This window comes from Phyllobates terribilis, unplaced genomic scaffold, assembly GCF_046119375.1.
Source record: "Phyllobates terribilis strain yellow unplaced genomic scaffold, ASM4611937v1 Scaffold_5__5_contigs__length_657084704, whole genome shotgun sequence".
Classification (NCBI taxonomy): domain Eukaryota; kingdom Metazoa; phylum Chordata; class Amphibia; order Anura; family Dendrobatidae; genus Phyllobates; species Phyllobates terribilis.
Window position 1 is genome coordinate 195,100,949 of NW_027362765.1, and position 17,541 is coordinate 195,118,489.

Here is a 17,541-nt window from a genome sequence, read left to right on the forward strand (position 1 = left end):
CTCAGCGCTTCAGCGTGAGAATTTTCCCACGCTGTCAGTGACGTGCATGAGGTGAGCCGAGTTCATTGGACATGAACTCGGCTCATCTGGATGCCCTCACAGAGAGACACTGTGGAGCGCAAGCAAGCCTGCGCTTCTCAGTGTCTGCGGGATGAGAGGCTGGATGGCAGCGTTCTGCTGCGGTCCAGCCTGTCATCTCGATGTAGCAGAGCTGGACCGGTCCTGGGAACCATGGAAAGGTAAGGATGAGGTTGCTTTATTATTTTTCTTTTATTTCAGGAGATCGTTGGCTTCAGCTGGAATGGGCGTGATGGTAAGTATGGTTTAATTTAGAACAATAAAGAATTGTGTGTTTATTTCAATTAAAGGACTTTTTTCTGGGTGTTGTGTTTTTTTAAATACTTTACTAGAAATTCATGGTGGTCATGTCTAATATTGGCGTGACCCCATGAATTTCGGGCTTAGGGCCAGCTGATAATGCCAAGCTGGCCCTAACCCCTTTATTACCCAGTGAGCCACCGCACCAGGGCCCTGGATGAGTTGGGTACAGCGCCAGAAGATGGCGCTTCTATGAACGCGCCATTTTCCGGGGTGGCTGCGGACTGCAATTTGCAGCGGGGGTGGCCCAGAAAGCTTGGGCCTCCCTGCGCTGCGGATTCCAGCCCCCAGCTGCCTAGTTGTACCTGGCTGGACACAAATATAGTGCGAAGCCCCACGTCAATTTTTTTTAAATTATTTCATGAATTTCCTGAAATAATTTAAAAAAATTGAAGTGGGGCTTCGCACTATATTTGTGTCCAGCCAGGTACAGCAGGCAGGAACGGGCTGCCCCCATCCACCAGCTGCCTATTTGTACCTGGCCGGACACAACAATATAGGGAAGCCCTTTTTTTCTTAATTATTTCATGAATTTCATGAAATAATTAAAAAAAATTGAAGTGGGGCTTCGCACTATATTTGTGTCCAGCCAGGTACAGCAGGCAGGAACAGGCTGCCCCCAACCACCAGCTGCCTATTTGTACCTGGCCGGACACAACAATATAGGGAAGCCCTTTTTTTCTTAATTATTTCATGAATTTCATGAAATAATTAAAAAAAAAGTACGTGGGGCTTCGCCCTATTTTTGTGTCCAGCCAGGTACAACTAGGCAGCTGGGGGCTGGAATCTGCAGCGCAGGGAGGCCCAAGCTTTCTGGGCCCCCCCCGCTGCAAATTGCAGTCCGCAGCCACCCCGGAAAATGGCGCGTTCATAGAAGCGCCATCTTCTGGCGCTGTACCCAACTCATCCAGGGCCCTGGTGCGGTGGCTCACTGGGTAATAAAGGGGTTAGGGCCAGCTTGGTATTATCAGCTGGCCCCAAGCCCAAAATTCATGGGGTCACGCCAGTATTAGACATGACCGCCATGAATTTCTAGTAAAGTATTTAAAAAAAACACAACACCCAGAATAAAGTCCTTTAATTGAAATAAAGACACAATTCTTTATTGTTCTAAATTAAACCATACTTACCATCACACCCATTCCAGCTGAAGCCAACGATCTCCTGCAATAAAAGAAAAATAATAAACCAACCTCATCCTTACCTTTCCATGGCTCCCACGACGGCTCCAGCTCTGCTACATCGAGATGACTGGCTGGACCGCAGCAGAACGCTGCCATCCAGTCTGTCATCCCGCAGACACTGAGAAGCGCAGGCATGCTTGCGCTCCTCACTGTCTCGCTGTGACGGCATCCAGATGAGCCGAGGTCATGTCCAATGAACTCGGCTCACCTCATGCACGTCACTGACAGCGTGGGAAAATTCTCACGCTGAAGTGCTGAGTGCAGGAGAATTCTCCCACGCTGTCAGTGATGTGCATGAGGTGAGCTCATGTCCAATGAACTCAGCTCACCTCCTGCACGTCACTGACAGCGTGGGAAAATTCTCCTGCAATCAGCGCTTCAGCGTGAGAATTTTCCCACGCTGTCAGTGACGTGCATGAGGTGAGCCGAGTTCATTGGACATGAACTCGGCTCATCTGGATGTCGTCACAGAGAGACGCTGAGCAGCGCAAGCAAGCCTGCGCTTCTCAGTGTCTGCAGGATGACAGGCTGGATGGCAGCGTTCTGCTGCGGTCCAGCCTGTCATCTCGATGTAGCAGAGCTGAAGCTGTCGTGGGAACCATGGAAAGGTAAGGATGAGGTTGCTTTATTATTTTTCTTTTATTGCAGGAGATCGTTGGCTTCAGCTGGAATGGGCGAGATGGTAAGTATGGTTTAATTTAGAACAATAAAGGATTGTGTCTTTATTTCAATTAAAGGACTTTATTCTGGGTGTTTGTGTTTTTTTTAACTTTGACTATGGGGTTAGTAATGGGGGTGTCTTATAGACGCCTCTCCATTACTAACCTGGGCTTGATGTCAGCTGGCATTATAAGCTGACATCAACCCCAACCCTATTACCCCCTGCCACCGCACCAGGGCAGCGTGGAAGAGCGAGGCTAAGTGCCAGAATTGGCGCATCCTATGAATGCGCCATTTCTGGGGCGGCTGACGGCTGGTGTTTCTAGCCTGGGAGGGGGCCAATATTCATGGCTCCCTTCCTGGGCTATTAATATCAGCCCCCAGCTGTCTGCCTAGCCTTTGCTAGCTATTAAATTAGGGGGGACCCCACGTCATTTTTTTGGGGGGTCCCCCATTTTAATAGCTAGTAAAGGCTATGTATTCAGCTGGGGGCTGATATTAGTAGCCTGGGAAGCTCCGTGGGTATTACCCCCTTCCCAGGCTTCAAACATCTGCCCCAGCCGTCTGCTTAACCTCCGCTAGAGCCTAAAATTAAGGGGAACCCCACGCCAATTTTTTTAATAATAAATCCTTTATTTTAATACTAAATGACAAGTACAGTAACCAACACTATCACTGTACTTCATATATATGTGACTGACATGTTTCTATCTATCTAATCTATGTGTGATGCTCTATCTTTCTGTTCTAAATTGTCGGGTACCGCTGCTGAATTGCCGGCCGGCTTTTTTAAAGAGACAGTGCATGAAAACACTATTATTTTTTTAAATAAATCCTTTACACTAAATGACAAGTACAGTAAGCAACACTATCACTGTACTTATTATATATGTGACTGACATGTTTCTATCTATCTAATCTATGTGTGAAGCTCTATTCTTTCTGTTCTAAATTGTCGGGTACAGATGCTGAATTGCCGGCCGGCTTTTTTAAAGAGACAGTGCATGAAAACACTAATATTTTTTTTAATAAATCCTTTACACTAAATGACAAGTACAGTAACCAACACTGTCACTGTGCTTCTTATATGTGTGACTGACATGTTTCTATCTATCTAATCTATGTGTGATGCTCTATTCCTTCTTGTCTAAATTGTCGGGTACCGGTGTATGCCGCTGCTGAATTTGCCGGCCGGCTTTTTTAAAGAGAGTGTCTTCTGAGCAGTTTGTCAGCTTTTGGACACCTTTGCAGGTGTTTTCTATGTGTTTCTATGTGTTTTTGTTTGCCTGCCATTGGTTTTAACGGTGTTCGACGGTGTTCTAAGGTGTTCGACGAACAGTTCGACGAACAGTTCCTCGAACATCCCGGTGTTCGACGAACCGAACCGAACCCGAACACTACGGGGGTGGCTCAACACTAAACATGATAACATATGTTCTGGGCAATATTTTGATAATTAACAAAGACTCTTTTTTGAAAGAAATGTATTTACAAAAATGGGTTACTAGGGAGGTTGTGTCACTTCAGATTTGGATAAGATACAGTATGTGAAAAGCACTATTATGATTGAAAAAACAATTTTTGGAGGAGGAACAAACTTAGAATCCTTTAACCCCTTCACTCCCGTGTGTCACAGGTTTACCAAGACAAAGAGGGGCCAGAAGACCGCAGCATCTTATTTCATGTACTCCTGCATTAATCAGAAGCACTTCTCCTTCATATTAAACGGTGAGGAGTGGAGGTGTCGGTTGTGGGTAGAGGCATTTGGAGTGTTTATCTGTGACTGTTGCTAGGTGTTTCAGCTGTGTCCAAATCCTCATCCTCTCCTATTTGGTTTTCCTTCCTTTCCTCCCTGATGTTCCTCTCTGTTGTCTGTGAGTGCATATTTGTATGATTGGCATTTTCTTTTATCCCCGTACGTCCTTCCTTGTTTGTCTGGTGTGTGTGTATACATAAACTATTCATCCCCACTTCACGAGGTGGGGAAGGGTGACAGATATAGGCCTGATCCAGGAATTCAGCAAGGTACGTGGCACCAGAATCTTCACCATCAGAAGTAATCTGAGGAGCAGGGATAGCTAGGGGGGCCCTAGCATTAGGGACAGGGAAGGAGCCCTTGGCCCCGGGTAATCTGACAACAGAATCATGACACCGAGCCTGTTTTCACCTTTCTGATCAGGCCAAATTCTCCAAATCTCACCTGAATCACTTTTTGTGGTAATAACTCTGGAACGCTTCAACGAATCCCAATGGTTCTAAAAAACGTTTTTTCGTGACACATTATATTTTATGTTAGTGGTAAATTTAGGTAGAATTTTTTTGCATTTATTTGTGAAAATATTGAAATTTTGGCAACAATTTTGGAAATTTTACAATTTTTAAACTTTACATTTTTATATCCTTAAACCAGTTAGTCATGCTGTACAAAATAATTTATAAATAACATTTTCCATATGTCTACTTTACATTTGCATAATTTTTTTTTCTTAGGAAGATAGAAAGGTTAAAATTTTATCAGCAATTTCCCATTTTTCCAACAAAATTTACAAAACCTTTTTTTAGGGTACACATCGCGTATGAAGTGACTTTGAGGGGCCTATATGACAGAAAGTGCCCCAAAGTGCTACCATTTTGAAAACTGCACCCCTCAAAGTGCTCAAAACCACATTTAAGAAGTTTATTAATCCTGTAGGTGCTTCACATGAGTTAAAGAAATGTGTAAGGAAAAAATGAACATTTTAATTTTTCCCACAAAAATGTTCATTAAAGCGCACCTGTCAGCAGGATTGTGCTCAATACACTGTCAGGTGGGCAACATTACACTGATTAAAATGATACCTTGGTTGATGAAATCCATCATGTGGTTCTTGTGTAATCATTAGTGTTGAGCGAGCACTAAAATGCTCGGGTGCTCGAAGCTCGGGCCGAGCTCGCCGTGAAACTCGGGTGCTCGACCCGAGCAACGAGCCCAATGTTAGTCTATGGGAAACTCGAGCATTTTTGCGGGTGGCACCCCCGACAAAGCCTAACAAGTGCCCAAAACGATAGTGACAGTGCTCAAATGACATGGGGACAGCATGGGGATCGCCCCAGGAAGCATTTCTGACCCCCAGGTCACTGCTGTCAACAACGTGGTCAGAGGTATTAAGCCACTTTTACAGGCTCACAATAAAACGAAAGTGAAACTTTTTTCCTGTGAAATATGTTAAGGAACATCCTTTCCAGGGAAAAGACTTGTGTATAAGTTAAAATAAATGACCAAAAACAAAAATACTCCTCCACACCTTCGGCTATGTTCACAAGTAGCATTTTTTATGCGTTTTTGCACTTTTGTATTGCTTTCAACTATGACAAATGCATTCACCGGGAAATGTCATTTTAACATTTTACAACCTTATCTGGCCATGTGCTGTGTGACACATGCATAAAGTGCTGAAAAGACATGGGAACAGCATGGGGAAGACCCCTGGAAGCATCTCTGACTCCCAGGTCACTGTCTAAAAGTGTGCATATCATAAGTGATCCTTGCCGCATCAGAAGATGCAGACATGCAACTATCCCCATGCAAGTTCTAGTCCCAGGGCAGTGTTCAATTGTACCTCCCCCATTCCTTGCAATACAAGCGCAAGCATGCAGCCTGCCACCCACCCATCCCCAGGCTGCAATACCATACTGCTTGCTTGCTTGAACTTGAAATTGGGCCTTTTAGGCATGTGGAGGCGGAATCTGGCCACCACGTCATGGCTGTGTTGGCGGCCTGGAATCCATACTCAGTCCCCAGCCGCCCGGCGGCCGGGTGTCCATACTCAGTCCCCAGCCGCCCCGCGGCCGAGTGTCTACACGGTCCCCAGCCGCCTGGGGGCAGTCGGGTGTCCATAAATGGTCCCCAGCCGCCCCCATTTCTCCTTGGAACATCCCCCCACACACTTTTCTTAGCCCGGCCTGCTTTAGGCAGCATTGGACGAGCCCACCAGAGAACCAGACTCCTCCGGTGGGCCCTGACTTCTCCATCGGTGGAGTTGAGAGTGCCAAGGTGAGGAGCATGATGATGATGACGAAGTTAGCATCTGCTATGTTTTCTTTTAATGCAAGTGTAAGTGTGCAGCCTGCCACCCACCCACCCCCAGACTGCAATTCATACTGCTAGCTTGCACTTGAAATGGGGCCTTTTAGTTTAGAGGAGGCCGAAGCTGGCCACTACCTCATGGCTGCTTCGGCAGCGAGGTATCCATACTCAGTCCCCAGCCGCCCCTATTTGTCCTGGTGTGCCTTATACATAAGATTAAGAGCGTATGCTAAAACATTATCTGTGCCCTCCCCAGTGCATTTAGTGGGAAGGAGAGCCTATTCCGCTGTAGTGTGTGCATGCCAAACCCCTGTTCATGGTACATGCGAAGATGCCTCCCACCTTGCACCTGTCGTTGCAGACTTGCAACAATCCCCATTCAAGTCCTTGTCCCAGGGCAGTGTTCAATTGTACCTCTCCCATTCCTTGCAATGCAAGCGCAAGTATGCAGCCTGCCACCCACCCACCCCCAGGCTGCAATACCATACTGCTTGCTTGCACTTTAAATTGGGCCCTTTAGGCATGTGGAGACGGAATCTGGCCACCACGCCATGGCTGTGTCGGCGGCCTGGTATACATACTTAGTCCCCAGCCGCCTGGTGGCCGGGTGTCCCCGCTTGCTCCCCAGCCTCCAGGGGGTGGCCGGGTGTCCATACTCGGTCCCCAGCCACCCCTATTTGTACCGGTAACCTTTCCCACACTTTTCTTAGCCTGGCCTGCTTTGGGGCAGCATTGGCCGAGCCCACCGGACTATCAGACTCCTCCGGTGGGCCCTGGCTTCTCCATCAGGGGAGTTGAGAGTGCCAAGGTGAGGAGCATGATGAGGATGATAGAAGTTAGCATCTGCTTTGTTTTGTTGTAAAGCAAGCGCATGTGTGTAGTAGCGGCTAGGCCTGAGGAGGGCAGCTTTTTGGCGCATATCCTACCTCCTCCGAGGATTGCTGGATGTTTTCCTGCTACTATCCAAGTTCTATGACTCCCGTTAAAACAAAGCTTCAGGTGATAAATGATGGATGAGGTAGTAGCAAAGGAGAAAGAGCAGGAGGAACAGGGACCATTCACATCAATATCAGGCCAGTCAACCAGATATGTCTTGTAGGATATGTTTCTGTAACAAAAGGAGCGGTTCGGCTACACAGTTATAGGGCATACAGTGAGTGCAATGCCTACCAAAAATTTCGAGGCACTCCAATGCCCCTTGGAAATGACATGGAGGTCAGGGGGCGTTAACTAAACCTTTTTTTCCATTTATAGCAACTGGGTCTCCTGTGCACTGTTGGCCTAAGCAGTGAATGGAATGCTTTCCAAAAATTGTTGCCCCTTACAAGAGCCATGTGTGGCACCCCAGGGGTCTGGTCACCACAGTAATAGAGATTATGTCGGAGAGCAAGTGCGAGGTTTCCTGGTCAGGATCCCTTAAACATGCAACATCCTCCTGCCCCAGTCCTGGGAGGGGAGAATTCTGCCCTTATAAACTGGATCTGGGGTGGGGTTGAGTGAGTCAGAGAACAGAGAACAGTCAGAGTCAGAGTGAGAGCAAGGGAAAGTAACAGCAAGGAGTTCTGTAGGAGCTAGGAGCTAAAGACGAGGGGCTGGAAGCTGAGCAGAGCTCGCCCTGGCAGAAGACAATAGGAAACGGACACAGGAGTCCGAAGCTGTGAGGACTTATATATCCAGCAGCAGAAACCAGCCAGCAGGGGATTTCAGGTCCTCTGGCCATAGAAGCCCGGAGGCTCAGTCACAAGCAAGGGACCAGCACCGCCGTCGTGGAGCGGAGGATAACAGAAGGCCCCAAGTCACCAGCCATACGGGTGAGCACTACACGGTACACTCAGGGACGTGGGCTACTTCTACCCGCTTACAGCAAGGTAGCCAGGAAGAGTGCAGACAGACGGGGAGGCCTACAACTCCACCTGGCCAGGGGAACTCCTGCTTGCTCACAGACTGACCAGGCATCTTATGCTAGCCAGTACTCCCGGGAGGGTCTACCTTATAATCATCAGTAAGGACCCTGAACTGCACTGCAAAGACTCTGAGTCATTCCTGCTGCGCTCGTGCACCATCACCCCCATCATCCACACTCACTGCCCTGAGGCTATACTCCTCCCGAGGGGAGTTATCCCATTTTATGCTGCGCACACAACACCAGCCTCAGCGGTCTGCCTCGCAGCGGTGGTACTCCCTGACCGCAATCCACGGGTGGCGCAGTCGGACAATTAACCTCAAAACCTAAGAAAGATTGCCACTGGTTTGACCAGCCTGAGCCACGGGACCGGGTCACCGCCACGGAGACTACAGACCCCAGAGACCCGGCACCGGGTATCCCACACACGTGTACACATGGCCCAGGGGGCGCGTCACATGCAGTACAGCATATTACAAACATAAGTCCCATTATTGGGGAGTGGGTGTCCCATAGTATTAGCTTATGCATTGCAAGCAAAAGCTGCCAAAAATTAGGACGGAGCAACTTGCAATGCCCCTTACAAGAGCCATGCAGTACAGCATATTACAAACATAAGTCCCATTATTGGGGAGTGGGTCTCCCATAGTATTTGCTTATGCTTTCCCAGCAAAAGCTGCCAAAAATTAGGACGGAGGAACTTGCAATGCTGGCACCCTGGTGGTATAGTGGTGGTGGAGGCTGAGGATAAGGAGAAGAAGATTAAACAGCTGAAACGAGGAAGCGTATACCCATGTGTGGGTGTGAAGCGGTGCATGTGAATACACCTCCCGAAATAACACAGTGGATTTGACTTTATGTTACTCTGCTGTCATTTGGTGTTGATGAGAAGTCTGGCCCAATCCAGCCCTTGTTCATTTTGATAAGGGTCAGCTTGTCAGCATTGTCAGTTGACAGGCGAGTGCGCTTATCAGTTATAATTCCCCCAGCGGCACTAAAAACACGCTCCGATAACACGCTAGCGGCAGGGCAGGCCAGGACCTCCAAGGCGTACAGAGCGAGTTCATTCCAAGTGTCCAGCTTGGATACCCAATAATTAAAAGGCACAGAGGAATCACGGAGGACGCTGGTACGATCGGCAAGGTACTCCCTCACCATCTTTTGAAACTTTCCACTCCTTGTGAGAGTACCCCGCGCCTCAGGGCCTGTAAGCTGGGCGGGTGTCAGAAAACTGTCCCAGAACGTTGACAGTGTTCCCCTGCCTCTGCTGGATTGGAGTTGCATCTCTCTCGCCTGTACGCCTTGGTTGGGCAACGAACTGTGACCTCTGCCGCTAGCGTGTTCAGATGGGAATTTTTTTAAGAGTTCTGCAGCAAGGACCTTCTGGTATTGCGCCATTTTTGTAGACCTCTCCACCTCAGGAATAAGAGAGTGAAAGTTCTCCTTGTAGCGGGGTTCTACCAGTGTCACCAACCAGTAATGACTGTCACCCAACATTTTGACAACGCGAGGGTCACGGTTAAGGCACCGTAACATAAAGTCAGCCATGCGTGCCAGACTGGTAACGGGCAAGATTTCCGTGTCCTCACCAAGATTACGACTGACCGTGCTCTCCTCCTCCTCCTCCTCTTCCTCCTCCCCCCTGTCCTCTGGCCACCCACGCTGAACCGACGGTATGACACTTGTACAGGTACTACCATCTACAACGCATGATAGCAGCTCCTGTTCTTCCTCCTCCTCCTCCTCCTCCTCCTCTCCCTCATTGTCCCCCAATGCACGTTGGGATGAGATGAGGCTGGGCTGTGTGTAATCACCCGCTACGGCTTCTTGATCCATCTCATCATACTCTGGCTGCAATGCCTCCTCTTTAATTCTCTGCAGAGAGTGTTGCAAAAGACAGACAAGTGGGATGCTGACACTAATGATGGCGTCATCGCCACTCACCATCTTGGTGGCCTTTTCAAAGTTTGTCAGGATGGTACATATGTCAGACATCCAGGTCCACTCCTGAGGTCTTATGTGTGGAGTCTGACCTGAATATCGACGGCCTTGTTGCAGCTGGTACTCCACAACTGCTCTCTTCTGCTCACAAATCCTTTGCAACATGTGGAGGGTAGAGTTCCAACGTGTGGGGACATCCCACACCAGTCGGTGTGCCGGAAGCTGCAAACGCTGCTGCAACACAGCAAGGGCGGCGGAAGCTGTAGCCGACTTGCGAAAATGAGCTGACAGGCGGCGTACTTTCATGAACAGATCTGGCAACTCGGGGTACGATTTAAGAAACCGCTGAACCACGAGGTTAAGCACATGAGCCAGGCATGGTACGTGTGTGATCTCACCTCGCGTCAGAGCCGCCACCAGGTTACGGCCATTGTCACACACGACCATGCCGGGATGTAGGTTCAGCGGTCTCAGCCACAGATCTGCCTGCTCTTTCACAGCTGTCCACAACTCACAAGCAGTGTGAGGTTTATCACCAAAGCTTATGAGTTTCAGCACAGCCTGTTGCCGCTTGGCGGAGGCAGTACTGCAATGCTTCCAGCTTGTAACTGATGTGGTGATATCTGAGATGGAGGCTGAACATGAGGAGGAGGAGGATGCGCAGGAGCTGTACACTGAGGGGGCAACTCTGACTGACATAAGGCCCGCAATCCTCGGTGTGGGGAGGATGTGTTCCGTCCCAAGGTCCGACTGGGTCCCGGCTTCCACTATGTTTACCCAGTGTGCCGTCAGAGAGATGTACCGTCCCTGGCCACAAGCACTTGTCCACGTGTCCGTTGTCAGGTGGACTCTCCCAGTAACTGCGTTGTTGAGGGCACGGCAGATGCTTTGGGACACGTGCTTGTGTAGTGCGGGGATGGCACACCGGGCAAAATAGTGTCGGCTGGGGACCGAGTACCGAGGGACGGCCACCGCCATAAGATTGCGGAAGGATTCCATCTCCACCAGCCTAAAAGGCAGCATTTCCAATGCAAGCAGTCGTGAAATGTGCGAATTTAGGACTGTGGCCTGTGGGGCGTTAGCTGCGAATTTCCGCTTTCGTTCAAAGGTCTGGGATATGGACAATTGAACGCTGCGGTGGGACGTGGACGTGGACGTTGATGCTGTTTCTTGAGAAACTGCCATAACAAGTGAAGACTGAGAGGAGGGGGCATCTTTACATGCAGTATGGACAGAGGATTGCTTTGCACACACAACAGGGGGTTCTATTGCACGCACAACAGTGGAAGAAGCAGTGGTGACACCCGCTGACACTGGTCGTGGACCCTGGGTTTCGCCCCACAAAGTCGGGTGCTTTGCTGCCATGTGCCTGATCATGCTGGTGGTGGTCAGGCTGGTAGTTTTGTCACCCCTGCTGATGCTGGCATGGCAGGTGGAACATATGGCCTTTTTGGGGTTATCAGCAGAGTCTTTAAAAAAATTCCAGACTCTGGAAGACCTACTGCTTGTACTGGCAACGTCCCTCGTGTTGGTGTTACGGGGAACGGTTGCCTGCCTTCTGTCTGCGGCCACCACACTGCTTCTTCCTGCCTGTTGGGGTACTCTGCCTCCCTCCCCCTGTGTGCTGCTGGCCTCACTCTGCATGTCCTCCTTCCACGTTGGGTCATTTACTAGATCATCCACCACCTCCTCCTCTTCCACTTGCGCACCATGATCCTCCTTCTCTCTTCCTGGCAATTGTGTCTCGTCATTGTCCACCTCTTGTGACAGATTGCCAACGTCGACTTCCTGTGGCCATGGCTGTTCAAATATTTGGGCATCGCAACATGGGATCTCCTCTTCCACCACTTCAAGCGTATCAGGCGAGGGGCCCAAATATGGAAATGGACCAGTGAACAGCTCTTCAGAGTGTCCAAGTGTGGGATCACTTGCTGTCACTCGGCATGGTGGGAGGAAGGCGCATCAGGGTGAGGAGGAGTATGCGGTCGAGACTCACGGCTACTAAGAGTTGACCGTGTGGAAGACAGACCGGAGGTGGTGGTGCCCAGGTAACTGGAAGTATTGTCTGCTATCCAATTAATAACCTGTTCACACTGATCAGTTCTCAATACTGGTGTTGTTCTGTGCTTCCCTAGTAATTCGGTCAAGAAGTGGGAGCAAGAAGATGTGGCTGTTGGTTGTGGCACATTTTCACCTTGGCCACGGCCCCGTCTTCTGCACGAACCATCACCAGAACGTCCACTTCCACGTCCCTTGCCACGCGCCTTGCCCATTGTAAATGAAGTAAAATAGCTTACACTTGCACTATCAATGGAAAAATGGTAATAAAGAGTAGATTAGAACCATGGAAGAGGAAAACCACAGTTATTGTTTACTGGGGTATACCACACTTTTTTAAATAGAGATATTTGCGGCTGAACAGTGAGCGACACACTCAAACTGCTTTTTTTTTAGATACCAGAGGCCCAATACTGGATAGTACAGCGATTTGACCCGTGGAACTGCGAAACCACACTGGGATGTCGGGCCTACACAAGACTATTTTCAACAGATATATTTTTGTGTCACAACAGTCAGGAGACACTACTGTTTTTCTTTACGGAAAAAACTACCAAAACCTGAATAATAGAGATGTTTTACCGTGGAACAGCAAAACCACAGTTATAATTTACTGGTGTATACCAGGCTTTTTAAAATATATATATATTTGCGGCTGAACAGTGAGCGACACACTCAAACTGTTTTTTTTAGATACAAATGGCCCAAAAGTGGATAATACAGAGGTTTGTACCGTGGAACTGCAAAACCACACTTGTATTTCTCGGGCCTACACCAGACTATTTTCAACAGATATATTTGTGTCTGAAAAATCAGGGAGACACTATTTTTTTTTTTACAGCAAAAAATGCAAAAAGCAGGATAATAGAGATTTTTTACCATGGAACAGCAAAAGCACACTTCTGTCTCTCTGGCCTACACCAGACTATTTTCAACAGATATATTTGTGTCTGAAAAATCAGGGAGACACTATTATTATTTTTATACAGCAAAAAAATGCCAAAAACAGGATAATAGAGATGTTTTACCGTGGAACATCAAAACCACAGTAATAATTTACTGGTGTATACCAGGCTTTTTAAAATATATATATATTTGCGGCTGAACAGTGAGCGACACACTCAAACTGTTTTTTTTAGATACAAATGGCCCAAAAGTGGATAATACAGAGGTTTGTACCGTGGAACTGCAAAACCACACTTGTATTTCTCGGGCCTACACCAGACTATTTTCAACAGATATATTTGTGTCTGAAAAATCAGGGAGACACTATTTTTTTTTTTACAGCAAAAAATGCAAAAAGCAGGATAATAGAGATTTTTTACCATGGAACAGCAAAAGCACACTTCTGTCTCTCTGGCCTACACCAGACTATTTTCAACAGATATATTTGTGTCTGAAAAATCAGGGAGACACTATTATTATTTTTATACAGCAAAAAAATGCCAAAAACAGGATAATAGAGATGTTTTACCGTGGAACATCAAAACCACAGTAATATTTTACTGGTGTATACCAGGCTTTTTAAAATATATATATATTTGCGGCTGAACAGTGAGCGACATACTCAAACTGTTTTTTTTAGATACAAATGGCCCAAAAGTGGATAATACAGATGTTTGTACCGTGGAACTGCAAAACCACACTTGTATTTCTCGGGCCTACACCAGACTATTTTCAACAGATATATTTGTGTCTGAAAAAACAGGGAGACACTATTTTTTATTTTTTTACAGCAAAAAATGCAAAAAGCAGGATAATAGAGATTTTTTACCGTGGAACAGCAAAAGCACACTTCTGTCTCTCTGGCCTAAACCAGACTATTTTCAACAGATATATTTGTGTCTGAAAAATCAGGAAGACACTATTATTATTTTTATACAGCAAAAAATGCCAAAAACAGGATAATAGAGATGTTTTACCGTGGAACATCAAAACCACAGTAATAATTTACTGGTGTATACCAGGCTTTTTGAAATATATATATATATTTGCGGCTGAACAGTGAGCGACACACTCAAACTGTTTTTTTTAGATACAAATAGCCCAAAAGTGGATAATACAGAGGTTTGTACCGTGGAACTGCAAAACCACACTTGTATTTCTCGGGCCTACACCAGACTATTTTCAACAGATATATTTGTGTCTGAAAAATCAGGGAGACACTATTTTTTTTTTTTTGCAGCAAAAAATGCAAAAAGCAGGATAATAGAGATTTTTTACCATGGAACAGCAAAAGCACACTTCTGTCTCTCTGGCCTACACCAGACTATTTTCAACAGATATATTTGTGTCTGAAAAATCAGGGAGACACTTATTATTTTTATACAGCAAAAAATGCCAAAAACAGGATAATAGAGATGTTTTACCGTGGAACATCAAAACCACAGTAATAATTTACTGGTGTATACCAGGCTTTTTAAAATATATATATATTTGCGGCTGAACAGTGAGCGACTCACTCAAACTGTTTTTTTTAGATACAAATGGCCCATAGAACTGCAAAACCACACTTCTATTTCTCTGGCCTACACCAGACTATTTTCAACAGATATATTTGTGTCTGAAAAATCAGAGGCACACTTTTTTTTTTGGGGGGGGGGGCACCAAAAGGTTAATAAGATGGGTATTTGTACATTGTGAAGGAGGAAAAAAAAAGAGGATTTAGATAAAAAAAAAAGGATTTTTCCTGGCCCCCGGGACCTGGAGCTAAGTCCAGCAATTTCAGCGACAGGAGCAGCACACAGGACTGTAATGCAGCGTTTGCTGGTATAACCACTGCGTCTCCTATACAGCCTGCCTGCCTGCCTGCCTGATATACCTGGGATGGATATTAGTCCTGAGAAGGACTGTTTGTTTGATCTGGCAGCCTTTACAGACCCTACACTAACTGTTTTGCAGGATATATCTCTCCCTAAATCAGCAGCGCTGTCCCCACACTGTCTGATCCGGAGCGACTGTGTCCAAGATGGCGGCGCCCAGTTTTAAATACTCGAGGTGACGCTGTGCGGCCAGCCAATCACTGTAATGCCCACAAACAACATGGCTGCGGCATTACAGTGACTGGCTGGCAATCCCTGCATGTTCATTGGCTCTGTAAAGAGCGCCAAACATGCAGGGCGGAGACCCGAGCTCCCGCCCGAGTGACCCGGAAATGCTCGGTGCTCGCCGAACATCCCGAGTAGCGTGATGCTCGGGCGAATACCGAGCAGTGTCGAGCATGTTCGCTCAACACTAGTAATCATTACTTTTAGTTTGGAGATAATGATATGCTTGTGCTTCGGGCGGCCTGTGGGGTGGGCTCTATCTGGTGCTCTGCTTACATGTTCATTTGTATGCTCTTATGACAGCTCACTGATTGCTCACTGACCTGCCTCCTATTTTACCTAGCCCCACCCTACTAGATGCATTATGTAAAATAGGAGGCAGGTATCATTATCTCCAAACTGAAAGTAAAGATTACACAAGAACTACATGATGGATTTAATCAACCAAGGTATCATTATAATCAGTGTAATGTTGCCCACCTGACAGTGTATGTGGTTTACTGAGCACAATCCTGCTGACAGGTGCGCTTTAAGCCTTAAATTGTACATTTTCACAAGGGTAACAGGAGAAAATGCTCTATACAATTTGTTGTGCAATTCCTCCTGAGTACGCCAATACCCCATTTGTGGTGGAAAAATTCTGTTTGAGCGCACAGCTGAGCTTGGAATGGAAGGGGCGCAATTTGACTTTTGGAGCGCAAAATTGGCTGCAATAGATAGCGGACACCATGTTGCGTTTGCAGAGACCCTGATGTGCTTAAACAGTGGAAACCCCCAAAAGCGACCCCATTTTGAAAACTACACCCCTCAAGGAATTTATCTAGAAGTGTGGTGAGCATCTTGAATCCACAGGTGCTTCACAGAAATTTATAATAATTTTGAGCCATGAAAATGAAAAATTACATTTTTCTCACAAACATGTTCCTTTTGCCCCAAATTTTTCATTTTCACAAGGGTAACAGGAAAAATGGACCATAAAACTTTTTGTGCAATTTTTAATGAGTATGCCAATAACACATATGTGGTGAAAAACTACTGTTTGGGTGCACAGCAGGGTTCAGAACGGAAGGAGCACCATTTTACTTTTGAGCGCAAATTGGCTGGAATAGATAGCGGACACCATGTCGCGTTTACAGAGCCCCTGATGAGCCTAAACATTGGAAACCCCTCACAAATGACCCCATTTTGGAAACTACACCCCTCAAGAAACTTATCTAGAGGTGTGGTGAGCAGCTTGAATCCACAACTGCTTAACAGAATTTTATAATGTTACGCCGTGAAAATGAAAAATTTAATTTTTTTCACAAACATGTTCATTTTGCCCCAAATTTTTCATTTTCACAGCAGTAAAAGGAGAAAATGGACCATACAGTTTGTTTAGCAATTGGCCGTGAGTACACCATATGTGGTGGCAAACTACTGTTTGGGCTCACAGAAGGTTTAGGAAGGGAAGTGGCGCCAATTGAATTCTGGTGTGCAATTTTGGCTGAAGCAGTTTGCGAATGCTCCTGACATGCCAAAACATCAGAAACCCCCGTAAGTGACCCTATTTTGGAAACTAAATCTCTTGCGGAATTCATCTAGTGGTGTAAGGATTTTTTAACCCTCAACCATTTCACAGAATTGTATAACAGTGGGCTAAGTCAATAGAAAATTACCATTTTTTCCACTAAAATGTTACTTTGGCCTCAAATTTTCAATTTTCAAAAGGAATAATAGGATAAAATGGAGCACAAAATATGTTACACAATTTCTCCTGAGTACGCCGATACCTCATATGTGATCTACAACTACTTTAGAGGCACAGTGCAAATCTCAGAAGGGAAGGTGCGCAATATTGTAGTGCACAGTTTGCTGGAATAGTTTCAGGGTGCCATGTCACATTGCCAGAGCCCCAGAGGTCCCAGAACAGCAGAAACCCCCACAAGTGACCTCATTTTACAAGCTACTCCTCTCAATGAATCTAAGGGTGCAGTGATCATACTGACACCACAGGTGTGTCACAGAATTTTATACCGTTGGGCAGTAATGAAAAAATAATTACATTTTTAACACACAAATTTGGTTTTAGTCCCAGATTTTACATTTTCACACATGCAAATGGGTCAAAATGGCATGAAAATTTGTCATACAATATCTGCTAAATGTGGCAAAACCCATATTTAGCTGTACAGTATTGCTTTGCCACATGGCAAGACTCAGAACGGAAGCAGTGCTATTTGACTCTTGGAGAACAAATTTTTGTACAATAGTATGCAGACTCCATATACATAACCTCTAATTGCCAAAAGAGCAGAATTCCCC

At 46.4% G+C, this 17,541-nt stretch overlaps 1 protein-coding gene across 4 annotated transcripts in view; it reads left to right on the forward strand.

The window, feature by feature from the left end:
- The window catches only part of LOC141271046 (uncharacterized), a 54,155-nt gene that overhangs the window by 26,996 nt on the left and 9,618 nt on the right, over positions 1-17,541 (forward strand). For 3 of the 4 annotated variants that reach the window (XM_073681150.1, XM_073681147.1, XM_073681148.1), the window contains one exon: positions 3,859-3,950. The exons of the other annotated variant lie outside the window; for it this stretch is intronic. The gene's annotated coding sequence lies outside the window, so the exon portion shown is untranslated. The remainder of the gene's footprint in view (positions 1-3,858; positions 3,951-17,541) is intronic. 4 annotated transcript variants of the gene reach the window in all.